The 17,405-nt window shown below is 40.7% G+C and overlaps 1 long non-coding RNA gene across 1 annotated transcript in view; it reads left to right on the top strand.

Moving 5' to 3' along the window:
- Positions 1–10,668, top strand: part of LOC141131521 (uncharacterized) — a 57,022-nt gene extending 46,354 nt beyond the window's left edge. Inside the window, exon 3 of the long non-coding RNA XR_012242787.1 lies at positions 10,584–10,668. This is a non-coding gene — a long non-coding RNA (uncharacterized lncRNA). The remainder of the gene's footprint in view (positions 1–10,583) is intronic.
- Positions 10,669–17,405: the final 6,737 nt, after the last annotated feature.

The following is a 17,405-nucleotide window of genomic DNA, read 5'->3' on the forward strand; positions in this document are numbered from 1 at the left end:
GACCAATAAAATCGAAAAACCAAAATGCAACATAAAGGTGTATCAAAATGGATACAATAATAATGGCAGAAGGAAATATATTCCCAAAAATCTGAAAAAACATATAAATATATAAAAGTGGTGTTGAATATAAACGACAGTCCCACCACCAAATGTAATGATGCTGGATCACAGTCCAAGGAAACAGCCAACAAACGACAGGTGAAAAAAAAAAAGGGGGGGGGTTGTCTTCGATGGGGGCACCTCAGTGAACACAGGCCCCTTACCTTACAGCTGTAAGGTATACAGCATATATATTAAACGCCCAGTAAGATATGGAATCCAGAAACGTTGCAGCAGATGATATAGCTCGTAAATGCAGTGGTATCACATGCGAAAAAAACATAGACAGCATATAGTGTGATACCGTATGGGAATGAGGGGATAAGCGAGCTATAGGAGGAAAGGGGGAGGGGTTGCACTCACTTGTGACAGATGAGCGCAAGCCTCAATCCACGAGTGCCGAACTCGTAAAGTCCACACCGCTGGCCGTAGGACCTTCTACCATCTCACATCTCCTGTAGCTCACCACCCGTCATACGTAGTATATGTGATGTGGTAACAAGACAAGAACCGCATATAGCGTAATCCCGTACAAAAAACACTTTATTGTATAAAAACACTTATAAACTTACAAAAGTAGACAGCTGGGGGGTAAAACTCCGCGAGCGCCGTGCTCGTAACATCAGCTGTGTGTGTGGCAACGTCCCGTGCTCCTAACGCGTGTCGTCACGTCACGTGACTTCTTCAGAGGATAACACGGGATAGAAAGCCAATGCTTTTAAATGGTCCCCGCGTAATGGATACGCGGCGGCCATTTTCCCGAAGGACGCTGATAGTAAATAATGGTACAGTGCCTGGCGGCCATTTTCCCAGGGTCACAAATATAAGAGCGGGCAGAATGACATGTTAAATTAATGAACGCAGCCGGAAAAAACCTTACTGAGATAAGGAAAGAAGGGGGGTGAGACCCAAACACTAGCAGTCACACTGATGCGAGGGCCTCAACAAAATACAATATGGAAAAAAAAGGAAAAAAATGAAAAGCAATACGTATGTGAACGCACTCCAGCCGTATGTGGCAGGAGGCTACTCTCATCAAAAAAAAAAACAGTAATATTTCAATGGAGATCGGATATGTTAATCCATTTTTTGGGGCAAAATAAATACTAAATAAAACATAAGGACTAGTGTTGGTATGGGAAAACCACATTATTCCCATAACAGTAGGAGCTTCTGGAGTGTCCCAAAAAACGCATAAAATGCGGGAAGCCTATAACCTTAAAATATAAAAATAAAAAATATATGTATATGATACTATTAAAAAAATATATAAAAAGAATTAAAAACAGGAGCTCGGGAGGTGTCACACACCATCTGAAACAATAATCATATAATATGCAGATAAACACTAGAGTATAAAAACGCACTAGGAAGCCACATCATATTACACAGTAAATCAGCATATAAATGGATAAATCTGTGGTATACAGTATATGATATTATATTAAATTCAATATTACTATCTGATAGATATGGGAGAAAACACAATATGCTAGGGAGGGAAAAAAGACAAAAGAGAGGGGGGCTAGGGGTGACTAGAAGTCGCTTATAAAGCAATTTATATCGAACTCTATATTGAGTCCCTTTGGGGCCATGGTGTCCAAGGAAAATATCCATTTGGACTCCAGTTTACTTAGAATCCTCACTTTATGCCCTCCTCGCCATGGTTTGGTATAGGGCTCGATACCCCAAAATTTTAAATGTCTAGGGTCTCTGTTGTGATGTTTATCGAAGTGCCTAGAGACACTATGTTTGTCAAAACCCTTTATAATGTTTTGGACGTGCTCTTTAATACGGATTCTTAGTAGTCTTTTGGTACGGCCCACGTATTGGAGGCCGCAGCTGCACTCCAAAACGTATACAGCCCCCTCGGTGTTGCATCCGATAAACTCATTAATATCAAACATAGTACCATTACTATTGGACTGAAATGAAAAAACCTTTTCATTCGGATGTTTGGTTCGAGTGCAAGCGTAGCAGCGTTTACAAGGATAGAATCCTTTACCTGTGAAGAAGGAGAATAATCTTTTGGGGGGATCAATCACGCTTTTAACTAACCGATCTCTCAAAGTAGAGGCTCTTTTATAAATAAATTTAGGTTTCTCTGGTAATAGTTCTCCCAAACCTTTGTCTGATTTGAGGATATGCCAGTGACGGGATATGATGTTCTCAATTTTTTTATGTTGAAAATTATAGTCTAGGACTAAAGGAACTTGATCTGGTTGATCGATCGGGGTTTTATCCTCAAGCAGTTCCTGTCTAGGTAGCTGTCCTACTTCCATTATTTGTTTATCTATAAAATCCTGGTCGTATCCTTTGTCTATGAACCTCATTCCCATGGATTTGGCCTGCGTTTGAAAATCTTCCTCTAAAGTGCAGTTACGTCGCAGTCGCATTATCTGGCCTTTAGGAATATTAAATAGCCAGTTCCTATGGTGGCAACTGCTTACGGGCAGATAACTATTGCGATCAACATTCTTGAAGAAGGTCTTGGTGATGTATTGGTGGTTGATGCGTGAGATCTCTAAATCTAAAAATGCAATGGACTGTTCTTCAATTTGCCAGGTTAGTACAATATTGTTGGTGTTATTGTTAAGTTTAAGAAAAAAAGTCGTTAAAAGATCCTTTTCACCCTCCCATAAAATAAAGATATCATCAATGTATCTTTTAAACATAAGAAGCTCTTTTGGGGGTTCTAGAAACACTGTTTCTTCTTCCCATTGGGACATAAACAGTCCTGCTACACTTGGGGCGAATTTCGCCCCCATTGCAACTCCTGTTTTTTGATGATAGAATTGCTTGGAATACCAAAAATGGCTATGTTTCAAACAGAAATCCAAACATTTAACCAAAAATTTTCTTTGGTACCGAGGAAGCTTAGTGAATTTTCTCAGACCCCACTTCGCGGCTTCACAAGCCGCGAAGTGGGGTATGATGGTATATAACGATGACACATCTGCCGTGGCCATCCAAATGGTGCCTGTGTCATTTCTACTATTCAATATCTGAAGCATTTGTTTCGTATCTCTCAGGTAAGCTTTTGTGCTCTGTACTGCAGGCTGGAGATACCTATCAATATATTCTCCCAATCTTGCAGTGATTGATTCTATACCATTAACAATTGGTCTAAAGGGAGGATCAGTTTTATCCTTATGAATTTAAGGCAAGGCATATATGACTGGTGTTCTGCATGCTTCGGGAACCAGATATTTAGCTTCCTTTTTATTCAGAATATTTTTCTCGAGACCCAATTGGACTAGTAGTTCTAATTCTTTCTTCCATTTGAATGTAGGATTATTGGGGAGTATGGCATATGTATTCTGATCCCTTAGAAGCTAAAGCATGCCATTATGGTATTGTTCGGTGGTTAAAATTACAATCCCGCCGCCTTTATCTGAGGGCCTGATAACAAGATCCTTTCTTTTTGTGAGCTTTTGGATGCCAGTACGTATCACTCTAGGTTCTTCTTTCTTTTTGTATGTAAGGTTCTTAATTTCTTCCGTAACCAGGTCTTTAAATACCTCTATATGGGTATTGTTCTTGGGTTTGGGGTTATAAGTAGATTTATTCCTTAAATTGCTGTGTACTACTGGATCTTTTTGAATGGTAATGGTGTTAATGGGTTTCTCCAACAAATATTTTTTAATGTTTAATTTTCTCACATATTTTTGGATACTGATATAAGTTTCGAATTTATTCAAATTCTTAACAGGCGCATATTTGAGTCCCTTGTCTAGTACCGTCAGTTCTTCCAAGGTCAGGGGTACATCTGTAAGGTTAAAAATGCCTTCTCCTATGTTGCCCTTCTCCTTTTGTTTTCTCTTTCCTCCTCTACAGCCTCTTTTTCTGTAGGACTTTTTTTCTTCTTTGTTTCCTCTATTCTTCTTGGGGGTTGGTGTTCCATTCCTCTCTCTAAAAAAGATCTGTTGTGACCATGTTCATATTGATGGTCATAGTGGTATCTTGCCTCTCTATCGGGGTCTTGAAGATCCCTCAGAGGGGCATAGTAGTTAGAGGTGGGAATAGGACTGCGTTCCCTAGGTCTATAGGGTGCATAAGGTCCTCTTTCTTCACGGTAGTCATAATGATGGTTTGGGCCCGGACTTCTATCACGGGGCCTGTAATAGTCATATTGCCCATAATGGTGGTCCCTTATTTCATAGTGTGCTTGGGGATACGATGGAGGTCTCTCTTGTCTATAGGAGTCTTGTGGTGGTCTTCTTGCATCTCTAGGTGCATGTTGAGGTCTTGTCCAGTGGGGTCTGAGAAAATTCACTAAGCTTCCTCGGTACCAAAGAAAATTTTTGGTTAAATGTTTGGATTTCTGTTTGAAACATAGCCATTTTTGGTATTCCAAGCAATTCTATCATCAAAAAAAAAAAATTCGCCCCAAGTGTAGCAGGACTGTTTATGTCCCAATGGGAAGAAGAAACAGTGTTTCTAGAACCCCCAAAAGAGCTTCTTATGTTTAAAAGATACATTGATGATATCTTTATTTTATGGGAGGGTGAAAAGGATCTTTTAACGACTTTTTTTCTTAAACTTAACAATAACACCAACAATATTGTACTAACCTGGCAAATTGAAGAACAGTCCATTGCATTTTTAGATTTAGAGATCTCACGCATCAACCACCAATACATCACCAAGACCTTCTTCAAGAATGTTGATCGCAATAGTTATCTGCCCGTAAGCAGTTGCCACCATAGGAACTGGCTATTTAATATTCCTAAAGGCCAGATAATGCGACTGCGACGCAACTGCACTTTAGAGGAAGATTTTCAAACGCAGGCCAAATCCATGGGAATGAGGTTCATAGACAAAGGATACGACCAGGATTTTATAGATAAACAAATAATGGAAGTAGGACAGCTACCTAGACAGGAACTGCTTGAGGATAAAACCCCGATCGATCAACCAGATCAAGTTCCTTTAGTCCTAGACTATAATTTTCAACATAAAAAAATTGAGAACATCATATCCCGTCACTGGCATATCCTCAAATCAGACAAAGGTTTGGGAGAACTATTACCAGAGAAACCTAAATTTATTTATAAAAGAGCCTCTACTTTGAGAGATCGGTTAGTTAAAAGCGTGATTGATCCCCCAAAAGATTATTCTCCTTCTTCACAGGTAAAGGATTCTATCCTTGTAAACGCTGCTACGCTTGCACTCGAACCAAACATCCGAATGAAAAGGTTTTTTCATTTCAGTCCAATAGTAATGGTACTATGTTTGATATTAATGAGTTTATCGGATGCAACACCGAGGGGGCTGTATACGTTTTGGAGTGCAGCTGCGGCCTCCAATACGTGGGCCGTACCAAAAGACTACTAAGAATCCGTATTAAAGAGCACGTCCAAAACATTATAAAGGGTTTTGACAAACATAGTGTCTCTAGGCACTTCGATAAACATCACAACAGAGACCCTAGACATTTGAAATTTTGGGGTATCGAGCCCTATACCAAACCATGGCGAGGAGGGCATAAAGTGAGGATTCTAAGTAAACTGGAGTCCAAATGGATATTTTCCTTGGACACCATGGCCCCAAAGGGACTCAATATAGAGTTCGATATAAATTGCTTTATAAGCGACTTCTAGTCACCCCTAGCCCCCCTCTCTTTTGTCTTTTTTCCCTCCCTAGCATATTGTGTTTTCTCCCATATCTATCAGATAGTAATATTGAATTTAATATAATATCATATACTGTATACCACAGATTTATCCATTTATATGCTGATTTACTGTGTAATATGATGTGGCTTCCTAGTGCGTTTTTATACTCTAGTGTTTATCTGCATATTATATGATTATTGTTTCAGATGGTGTGTGACACCTCCCGAGCTCCTGTTTTTAATTCTTTTTATATATTTTTTTAATATTATCATATACATATATTTTTTATTTTTATATATTTTTTATTTTTATATTTTAAGGTTATAGGCTTCCCGCATTTTATGCGTTTTTTGGGACACTCCAGAGGCTCCTACTGTTATGGGAATAATGTGGTTTTCCCATACCAACACTAGTGCTTATGTTTTATTTAGTATTTATTTTGCCCCAAAAAATGGATTAACATATCCGATCTCCATTGAAATATTACTGTTTTTTTTTTTTTATGAGAGTAGCCTCCTGCCACATACGGCTGGAGTGCGTTCACATACGTATTGCTTTTCATTTTTTTCCTTTTTTTTCCATATTGTATTTTGTTGAGGCCCTCGCATCAGTGTGACTGCTAGTGTTTGGGTCTCACCCCCCTTCTTTCCTTATCTCAGTAAGGTTTTTTCCGGCTGCGTTCATTAATTTAACATGTCATTCTGCCCGCTCTTATATTTGTGACCCTGGGAAAATGGCCGCCAGGCACTGTACCATTATTTACTATCAGCGTCCTTCGGGAAAATGGCCGCCGCGTATCCATTACGCGGGGACCATTTAAAAGCATTGGCTTTCTATCCCGTGTTATCCTCTGAAGAAGTCACGTGACGTGACGACACGCGTTAGGAGCACGGGACGTTGCCACACACACAGCTGATGTTACGAGCACGGCGCTTGCGGAGTTTTACCCCCCAGCTGTCTACTTTTGTAAGTTTATAAGTGTTTTTATACAATAAAGTGTTTTTTGTACGGGATTACGCTATATGCGGTTCTTGTCTTGTTACCACATCACATATACTACGTATGACGGGTGGTGAGCTACAGGAGATGTGAGATGGTAGAAGGTCCTACGGCCAGCGGTGTGGACTTTACGAGTTCGGCACTCGTGGATTGAGGCTTGCGCTCATCTGTCACAAGTGAGTGCAACCCCTCCCCCTTTCCTCCTATAGCTCGCTTATCCCCTCATTCCCATACGGTATCACACTATATGCTGTCTATGTTTTTTTCGCATGTGATACCACTGCATTTACGAGCTATATCATCTGCTGCAACGTTTCTGGATTCCATATCTTACTGGGCGTTTAATATATATGCTGTATACCTTACAGCTGTAAGGTAAGGGGCCTGTGTTCACTGAGGTGCCCCCATCGAAGACAACCCCCCCCTTTTTTTTTTTTTCACCTGTCGTTTGTTGGCTGTTTCCTTGGACTGTGATCCAGCATCATTACACTTGGTGGTGGGACTGTCGTTTATATTCAACACCACTTTTATATATTTATATGTTTTTTCAGATTTTTGGGAATATATTTCCTTCTGCCATTATTATTGTATCCATTTTGATACACCTTTATGTTGCATTTTGGTTTTTCGATTTTATTGGTCAAGTGTTTTTGATTCATATTAGGACCATTTGCTATCCCTCATCTACTGGTTTTTTGTGCACTTAGTGCTATATGCATTTATTTATTCTTTATATGTCATCAGCTTAACTGCCCCTTTCATCATGTGCACTGTTCATCTCCATGTGATTTAATACCACTTTGTCTCCAAGTTTACACTATTTAGTGGTTTTTATTCATTTATCTATTATATGTACTGATTAGTGTGTTTTTTCCAGTCATTCACTACATACACCCACCTGTGTGCTGTTTATTTATATCTTTCTGTCGCTTTTTTTATATATATTTTTTTAGGTCACCTGGCATGTTTGCAATTTGCACTTTAGTGTAGTTTCCCCCCTTCCCTATCCCCTTCCCTATCACAGCGCAACTACCACCCCCCTAGTATATATGCGTTTTTTTGTCTGTTCGGAGCAGTCTTATAGGAGTTGCAGCAGTGTCCCCCTCTCAGTTTAGGAGTCCGCAAGCAGCGCAGGAGTTCCTTGCTTAGTCCTTTATACTATCTCCACCCTCCCAATGTTGAGGGCATGTGGCCTGGTACAGTTCAGGGGGGACGCTCTCCCCCTCTTTTCCTGCGGCCTGCCAGGTTGCGTGCTCGGATAAGGGTCTGGTATGGATTTTTGGGGGGACCCCACGCTGTTTTTTTTTTTAATTTTGGCGCGGGGTTCCCCTTAAAATCCATACCAGACCTGAAGGGCCTGGTATGAAATTTAGGGGGACCCCCCATGTCATCTTTTTTTTAAATTTTGGTTCGGGGTTCCCCTGTGGGGAATTCCCATTCCGTTTTTATCAAGGAACTGTGTATTGTCGGACCGGCAATGCATTAATAGCCACGAGTAGTTTTAAATGACTTTTTTTCCTTTGAAATGTCATTTTGCTGTCAGACTGTTCTAAACACGGGAAACATGCGCTCCTTTACAGGCATACTATAGACACCCCCCAGGTACGAAATTTAAAGGGATATTACACTTTTATTGTTTCACTTTAAGCATTATTAAAATCACTGCTCCCGAAAAAAAGGCCGTTTTTAAAACTTTTTTTTGCATTGATCCATGTCCCCTGGGGTAGGACCCGGGTCCCCAAACACTTTTTATGACAATACCATGAATATAAGCCTTTAAAATTAGCACTTTTGATTTCTCCCATAGACTTTTAAAGGGTGTTCCGCGGCATTCGAATTTGCCGCGAACACCCCAAATTGTTCGCTGTTCGGCAAACTTGCGAACAGCCGATGTTCGAGTCGAACATGAGTTCGACTCGAACTCGAAGCTCATCCCTACTCTTCATGTAATCCCAGACAGACATGGGCTAACAAGGAACTTCCAGACATGGAGCTCTAGATATTTAGAACTTTCAGGTATGGGCCCACTCTTTGTTTCATGGCCTTACATGAAGTCATGTTTGATTCTATTCACTTTGATGTATATACGGTGGGGACGGAAAATATTCAGACCCCCCTTAAATTTTTCACTTTTTGTTATATTCCAGCCATTTGCTAAAATCATTTCAGTTCATTTTTTTCCTCATTAATGTACACACAGCACCCCATATTGACAGAAAAACACAGAATTGTTGACACTTTTGCAGATTTATTACAAAAGAAAAACTGAAATATCACATGGTCCTAAGTATTCAGACCCTTTGCACAGTATTTAGTAGAAGCACCCTTTTGATCTAATACAGCCATGAGTCTTTTTGGGAAAGATGCAACAAGTTTTTCACACCTGGATTTGGGAATCCTCTGCCATTCCTCCTTGCAGATCCTCTCCAGTTCTGTCAGGTTGGATGATAAACGTTGGTGGACAGCCATTTTTAGGTCTCTCCAGAGATGCTCAATTGGGTTTAAGTCAGGGCTCTGGCTGGGCCGTTCAAGAACAGTCACGGAGTTGTTGTGAAGCCACTCTGAGGTCCTGAGCACTCTGGAGAAGGTTTTCGTCCAGGATATCCCTGTACTTGGCCGCATTCATCTTCCCTGGATTGCAACCAGTGGTCCTGTCCCTGCAGCTGAAAAACACCCCCACAGCATGATGCTGCCACCACCATGCTTCACTGTTTGGACTGTATTGGACAGGTGATGAGCAGTGCCTGGTTTTCTCCACACATACCGCTTAGAATTAAGGCCAAAAAGTTGTAGAAAGTCAACCATCACTGCAGCCCTCCACCAGTCAGGGCTTTATGGCAGTGTGTCTTGCACTGAGGAGAGGCTTCCATCGGGCCACTCTGCTATAAAGCCCCGACTGGTGGAGGGCTGCAGTGATGGTTGACTTTCTGCAACTTTCTCCCATCTCCCGACTGCATCTCTGGAGCTCAGCCACAGTGATCTTTGGGTTCTTCTTTACCTCTCTCACCAAGGCTCTTCTCCTCCGATAGCTAGAGCTGGCCATATGGCCAGCTCTAGGAAGGTTTCTGGTCGTCCCAAACGTTTTCCATTTAAAGATTATGGAGGTCACTGTGCTCTTAGGAACCTTAAGTGCAGCAGAAATTTTTTTGTAACCTTGGCCAGATCTGTGCCTTGCCACAATTCTGTCTCTGAGCTCTTCAGGCAGTTCCTTTGACCTCATGATTCTCATTTGCTCTGACATGCACTGTGAGCTGTAAGGTCTTATATAGACAGGTGTGTGGCTTTCCTAATCAAGTCCAATCAGAATAAGCAAACACAGCTGGACTCAAATGAAGGTGTAGAACCATCTCAAGGATGATCAGAAGAAATGGACAGCACCTGAGTTAAATATATGAGTGTCACAGCAAAGGGTCTGAATACTTAGGACCATGTGATATTTCAGTTTTTCTTTTTTAATAAATCTGCAAAAATGCCAACAATTCTGTGTTTTTTTATCAATATGGGGTGCTGTGTGTACATTAATGAGGAAAAAATGAACTTAAATGATTTTAGCAAATGGCTGCAATATAACAAAGAGTGAACAATTTAAGGGGGTCTGAAAACGTTCCGTCCCCACTGTATACCTATTTCATCCACCAGGAACACAAAAGCCATCCAGGTTGGTCTTTTATTCCTTGTGCTTTGGACACAAAGTTGTTTCTGGTGCTGGGCACCCTTGACCTCTCTCTTTGTGGACCTCTAGCATATTGCAAGATGTATTGTAACTTGTACCAGTTCATTATTTCATCAATATTGTACCTGATGTATTAATGTATGCTTATTTGCCTTTTTTGTGTATGCTCATTGTCTCTATGTATTCTACAGAGCATTCTGATATGCCTACCGCTGCCACCCCCCTGAGAAAGTCCTAATGAGTCGTAACACGTCTGGACTCTGGATTAATGCAATCAGGATCATTACATGTTATTTTATGAATCTTCTTTTGTATTGTTGTTGTGACATGTTTTTTGATGTTTTGCCAACTTCCCCTATATTGTCTTTTTCAAAGGGGGTAAAATTTTATTGATTTTTCAATAAATATTTGACTTTTTATCATATATGATTCATATATTTGGTATCAAAAAGTCCCTCCTTCATTGCCTATTTTCCCTTGTGGATTTTATTCCCAGACAGACATGATTTTGAGATCGGGGTTCTGTGTGGGGACCAAACCATTACTTACAAGACTCCTTGTTCTTCTTTACACTGAAAATAGTTCTTAATGACTTTGGCTGTATGTTTGGGGTTGTTGTCCTCCTTCAGAATACATTTGGGACCAATCACACACCTCCCTGATGATAAGGCATGATGGCTTGATGGATAAGTATCTGCCTGTATTTCTCAGCGTTGGGGACACCATTGACCAGACAACATTGAGGACCATAGATGCAGTAATCAGCCGAGGAAACTTGCAGCAGATGAAAGACACATCATGCTTACTTCTGTTCGATATCTGAAGATGTTCAGCAGTGCTAAAAGCACAGAACTGGCAGAAACCAGAGGGACCCAAGTGGTCTTCATGGAAGAATTGCGGCCACATGCCATACCTCCCAATGTGGAAACAAAGCTAAGTGGCTCAACTATGCATGAAAACTGGGGTGCTGAAAAATGGCAGCAGGTACTCTGGGCTTAAGATTTGAAATCTGAAATATTTGGCTGTAGCAGGAAGCAGTTTGTTTGCCGAAGGGCTGGAGAGTTGTACAATAATGAGTATCTACAGGCAATAGTGATGCATGGTGGAGGTTCCTTACAAGTATGGGGCTGCATTTCTGCAAATGGAGTTGGAGATTTGGTCAGGATCAGTGGTGTCCTCAAGGCTGAGAAATACAGGCAGATACTTATCCATCATGCCATACCATCAGGGAGGCATGTGATTGCCCCCACATTTATTCAGCAGCAGGACAGTCACACCAAATATTGATTGAAAGCATTCTTAATTTGCAGCATTTATTTATTTATATATTTATTTTATTTATATTATACCTTTGCACAGCACTGTATATATACTGTATGTATATATATATATATATATATATATATATAATTGGTCAGGCCACCACCTTTTGATGTTTCACAGTGGAGGGATCCTCTGTGCAATTTGAGAAATATATATATATATATATATATATATATATATATATATATATATATACCTTTTAGAATGTCATAATTATTTTTCCGGATCACATCTCTTGATTGTTGGATTATTTCAAAACCGCTTGGATTGCATTTATATATTCTATACTCAGCTGTGCACTTTGGACTTTTTTCCACCTGTTTATTATGTATCATGCATATGTTTTATATATCACTATAATTTTTTTTTTCAGGGTCACGATTTATTAGTGATATTTATATCTTAATATCTAGTTTGTTTCTTATTGCACCTTTAGTATACTGGTATTTACACAGTGCTGCACCATTATTTGTTCAAAGATATTTGTACAGCTGCTTTAAAATGAAAAATATCCAGACATGATGGATATAGGCTCCAAATTTACCAAATGGTTACAGATCACTCTTTCCTCCACTTAGATTAGAAAATATCTGGACAAGGGACACGGATGTGCAGTTTATATTTGCTATTGTGACTTGTTAACATTTACAAATGTGACGTACGCACTGATAGAACAATCCAGCCTGTAGCAAATTATTTGCATTTCCGTATTTAACTAAGACATACAGCAATAAAATATTAAAATAGAAGATTATATAGAACATGTAGTTTACATCCTTATTCCAATATACTGCACTAGTGTAAATACAGTAATAGTTTAAAAAGAACAGCGAAGTGTGTTCATAAATAATTGCCGATTGCTCTCATTTATTATATTTCCAAGGAAATAAGAGAATGGTAAGAACGCAAATCACTGTATTTAACCACTTGAGCCCCTGACCATTATGCTGCCTAAGGACCAGAGGTCTTTTTCCAATTTGGCACTGCGTCGCTTTAACTGCTAATTGCGCGGTCATGCAATGCTGTACCCAAACGAAATTTGCGTCCTTTTCTTCCCACAAATAGAGCTTTCTTTTGATGGTATTTGATCACCTCTGCAGTTTTTATTTTTTGCACTATAAACGGAAAAAGACCAAAAATTTTGAAAAAAAATGATATTTTCTACTTTTTGATATAAAAAAAATCCAATAAACTAAATTTTAGTCATACATTTAGGCCAAAATGTATTCGGCCACATGTCTTTGGTAAAAAAAATGTCAATAAACGTATATTTATTGGTTTGCGCAAAAGTTATAGCGTCTACAAACTAGGGTACATTTTCTGTAATTTACACAGCTTTTAGTTTATGACTGCCTATGTAATTTCTTGAGGTGCTAAAATGGCAGGGCAGTACAAACCCCCCCCCAAATGACCCCATTTTGGAAAGTAGACACCCCAAGGAAATTGCTGAGAGGCATGTTGAACCCATTGAATATTTATTTTTTTGTCCCAAGTGATTGAATAATGACAAAAAAAAAAAATATTTACAAAAAGTTGTCACTAAATGATATATTGCTCACACAGGCCATGGGCCTATGTGGAATTGCACCCCAAAATACATTCAGCTGCTTCTCCTGAGTATGGGGATACCACATGTGTGGGACTTTTTGGGAGCTTAGTCGCGTACGGGGCCCCAAAAACCAAGCACCGCCTTCAGGATTTCTAAGGGTGTAAATTTTTGATTTCACTCTTCACTGCCTATCATAGTTTCAGAGGCCATGGAATGCCCAGGTGGCACAAAACCCCCCCAAATGACCCCATTTTGGAAAGTAGACACCCCAAGCTATTTGCTGAGAGGCATATTGAGTCCATGGAATATTTTATATTTTGACACAAGTTGCGGGAAAGTGACACTTTTTTTTTTTTTTTTTTTGCACAAAGTTGTCACTAAATGATATATTGCTCACACAGGCCATGGGCATATGTGGAATTGCACCCCAAAATACATTTAGCTGCTTCTCCTGAGTATGGGGATACCACATGTGTGGGACTTTTTGGGAGCCTAGCCGCGTACGGGGCCCCGAAATCCAATCACCGCCTTCATGTATTTTGCAGCTCTCATTTGTTTTTGAAAATGAAGAAAGACAAGAAAAAACATTTTTTTTTTCTTTTTTCAATTTTCAAAACTTTGTGACAAAAAGTGAGGTCTGCAAAATACTCACTATACCTCTCAGCAAATAGCTTTGGGTGTCTACTTTCCAAAATGGGGTCATTTGGGGGGGTTTTGTGCCACCTGGGCTTTCCATGGCCTCCGAAACTGTGATAGGCAGTGAAGAGTGAAATCAAAAATTCACGCCCTTAGAAAGCCTGAAGGCGGTGCTTGGTTTTCGGGGTCCCGTACGCGGCTAGGCTCCCAAAAAGTCTCACACATGTGGTATTCCCGTACTCAGGAGAAGCAGCAGAATGTATTTTGGGGTGTAATTTCACATATTCCCATGGCATGTTTGAGCAATATATCATTTAGTGACAACTTTGTGCAAAAAAAAAAATAAATTTGTCTCTTTCCCGCAACTTGTGTCGCAATATAAAATATTCCATGGACTCGACATGCCTCTCAGCAAATAGCTTGGGGTGTCTACTTTCCAAAATGGGGTCATTTGGGGGGGTTTTGAACTGTCCTGGCATTTTATGCACAACATTTAGAAGCTTATGTCACACATCACTCACTCTTCTAACCACTTGAAGACAAAGCCCTTTCTGACACTCATTGTTTACATGAAAAAGTTATTTTTTTTTGCAAAAAAATTACTTTGAACCCCTAAACATTATATATTTTTTTAAAGCAAATGCCCTACAGATTAAAATGGTGGGTGTTTCATTTTTTTTTTTCACACAGTATTTGCGCAGCGATTTTTCAAATGCATTTTTTGGGGAAAAAACACACTTTTTTAAATTTTAATGCACTAAAACACACTATATTGCCCAAATGTTTGATGAATTAAAAAAGATGATCTTAGGCCGAGTACATGGATACCAAACATGACATGCTTTAAAATTGCGCACAAACGTGCAGTGGCAACAAAATAAATACATTTTTAAAAGCCTTTAAAAGCCTTTACAGGTTACCACTTTAGATTTACAGAGGAGGTCTACTGCAAAAATTACTGCCCTCGATCTGACCTTCGCGGCGATACCTCACATGCATGGTGCAATTGCTGTTTACGTTTGACGACAGACCGCCGCTTGCGTTCGCCTTAGCGCGAGAGCAGGGGGCGACAGGGGTGCTTTTTTTTTTTTCTTTATTATTTTTTTTGCTTTTTTATCTTATTTTTAAACTGTTCCTTTCATTTTTTTTTTTTTAATCATTTTTATTGTTATCTCGGGGAATGTAAATATCCCCTATGATAGCAATAGGTAGTGACAGGTAGTCTTTTTTGAAAAAATTGGGGTCTATTAGACCCTAGATCTCTCCTCTGCCCTCAAAGCATCTGATGACACCAGGATCGGTGTGATAAAATGCTTCCCCAATTTCCCAATGGCGCTATTTACATCCGGCGAAATCTAAGTCATAAAATGCTCGTAGCTTCCGGTTTCTTAGGCCATAGAGATGTTTGGAGCCGCTCTGGTCTCTGATCAGCTCTATGGTCAGCTGGCTGAATCACCGGCTGCATTCTCAGGTTCCCTGTTGAGACAGGAGAGCCAGAGAAAAACACGGAAGACGGTGGGGGGGGGCATTCCCTCCCACGGCTTGTAAAAGCAGTCTAGAGGCTAATTAGCCGCTAGGATTGCTTTTACATGAAAGCCGACCGCTGGCTGAAAAGAATGATACCAAGATGATACCTAAACCTGCAGGCATCATTCTGGTATAACCATTCAAAGTCGTGAATGGCGTACCTGAAGACAAAAAAATGGTTAACAATAAAGCACAGTAAACGGTAAAGTATAAAAAATTGCATACCTGAAAAGCAAACATGGTAAAACATAATAACAATAAAACATTGCAGAATAGAACACAGTAAAAAAGAGCAGAACAATAGAGAGAGAGAATAGAGAGAGAGAGAACAATGAAACAACAACTATTTTTTTTTATTTTATATATATTTTTTTTTTTTTTTTACACTTTTTTTGTAACTAACTTTTATAACGGTAACCGGTTCCAGGTTCAGGTCTCTCAAAATGCGATGGCATCTTGGGAGACCCTGTGAAAGTGTGCCTAGTCTGTGGAATGCTGTACCCTACGCTAATACTCAACTAATGAATGGTAGCGTTCAAAACATTCACCAATGCAAAGACCAAGATTGTCAGGACAGGAGGGACAATAATAGCGGGTGTCACGCCTATATCCGCGCTTGCTGCAGACACAACATCTTTTTTGGGGGGGTTCGTTGGGTAGGGGTACTCGGGAGGACATAAAGAAAATGCCTCTCATGCAGCCGACTGCATTTGGTTGGGGATGTGAATGGGGGAAGTACGGGCGCTGCAGAAGCGGTGGGTTCCCAATTAGGATTGGCGAATGCAGCAGGAAGGGCATTATGGGCACGACGGGCCTGTGTTTGTCTTCTTGGTGGCAGCGCGACACTACTTGTGCTTGCCACCTCACCAGCTTGAACTGCACTTATGGGACTCGCCACGTCACCAAGTGTTACTGCAGTGCTGGTTTGACTATGACCGGGGTGTACTAGGCCGCTGGCGCTTGCCAGTTCAATAAAAAGCTAAAAAAAAAACTGTTAGCGATCGCAGGGATCAGGCCTGACTCTGCGAACGCTGCAGTTATGCGTTAAGTGTTTTGTAAGTGACAGTGATCGATCGATACTGCACTTGGGTGGGCTGGGCCGGGCGGAGGGGCAAAATGCAGGTGCTAGCAGGTATCTGGGCTGATCCCGCTAACACTGCGTTTTTGGGAACCCTAAACTGCTGGGGACGCTAGTATAGATCTGATCGGATCAGATATTGATCCGTTCAGATACTATACCACTAAGGGAGCTGTACGGTGCGTGCGTGGGTGTTAGCGGTACTGGCGCTAATCTGACGCTGCTTGGGGCTGGTGCTTGCCAGTTCACCAAAATACTACCAAAAAAACTGTTAGCGATCGCAGGGATCAGGCCTGACTCTGCGAACGCTGCAGTTATGTGTTTAGTGTTTTGTAAGTGACAGTGATCGATCGATACTGCACTTGGGTGGGCTGGGCGGAGGGGCAAAACGCAGGTGCTAGCAGGTATCTGGGCTGATCCCGCTAACACTGCGTTTTTGGGAACCCTAAACTGCTGGGGACGCTAGTATAGATCTGATCGGATCAGATATTGATCCGTTCAGATACTATACCACTAAGGGAGGCGTATGCTGCGTGCGTGGGTGTTAGCGGTACTGGCGCTAATCTGACGCTGCCTGGGGCGACGCATATCACCGCCGGGCAATCAGGGGGCTAAACCTTTATTCGGTAATAAACGGCGGGTGCCCTGACACTATAAAAAATAAACAAACTAACCAGCGTCACCCGTAACAGTTATACGGTGATCAGTGGTGAAAGGGTTAACTAGGGGGCCATCAAGGGGTTAAAACATTTATTCGGTAGTATATGGGGGTCCCTGACGCTATAAAACGCTGACGGCGAACCTAAATATTTAGGTCCCTAACTAGCGTCACCAGCGACACTAATACAGCGATCAGAAAAATGATCGCTTAGCGACACTGGTGACAGGGGGTGATCAAGG

This window comes from Aquarana catesbeiana, linkage group LG03, assembly GCF_042186555.1.
Source record: "Aquarana catesbeiana isolate 2022-GZ linkage group LG03, ASM4218655v1, whole genome shotgun sequence".
NCBI classification, from domain to species: domain Eukaryota; kingdom Metazoa; phylum Chordata; class Amphibia; order Anura; family Ranidae; genus Aquarana; species Aquarana catesbeiana.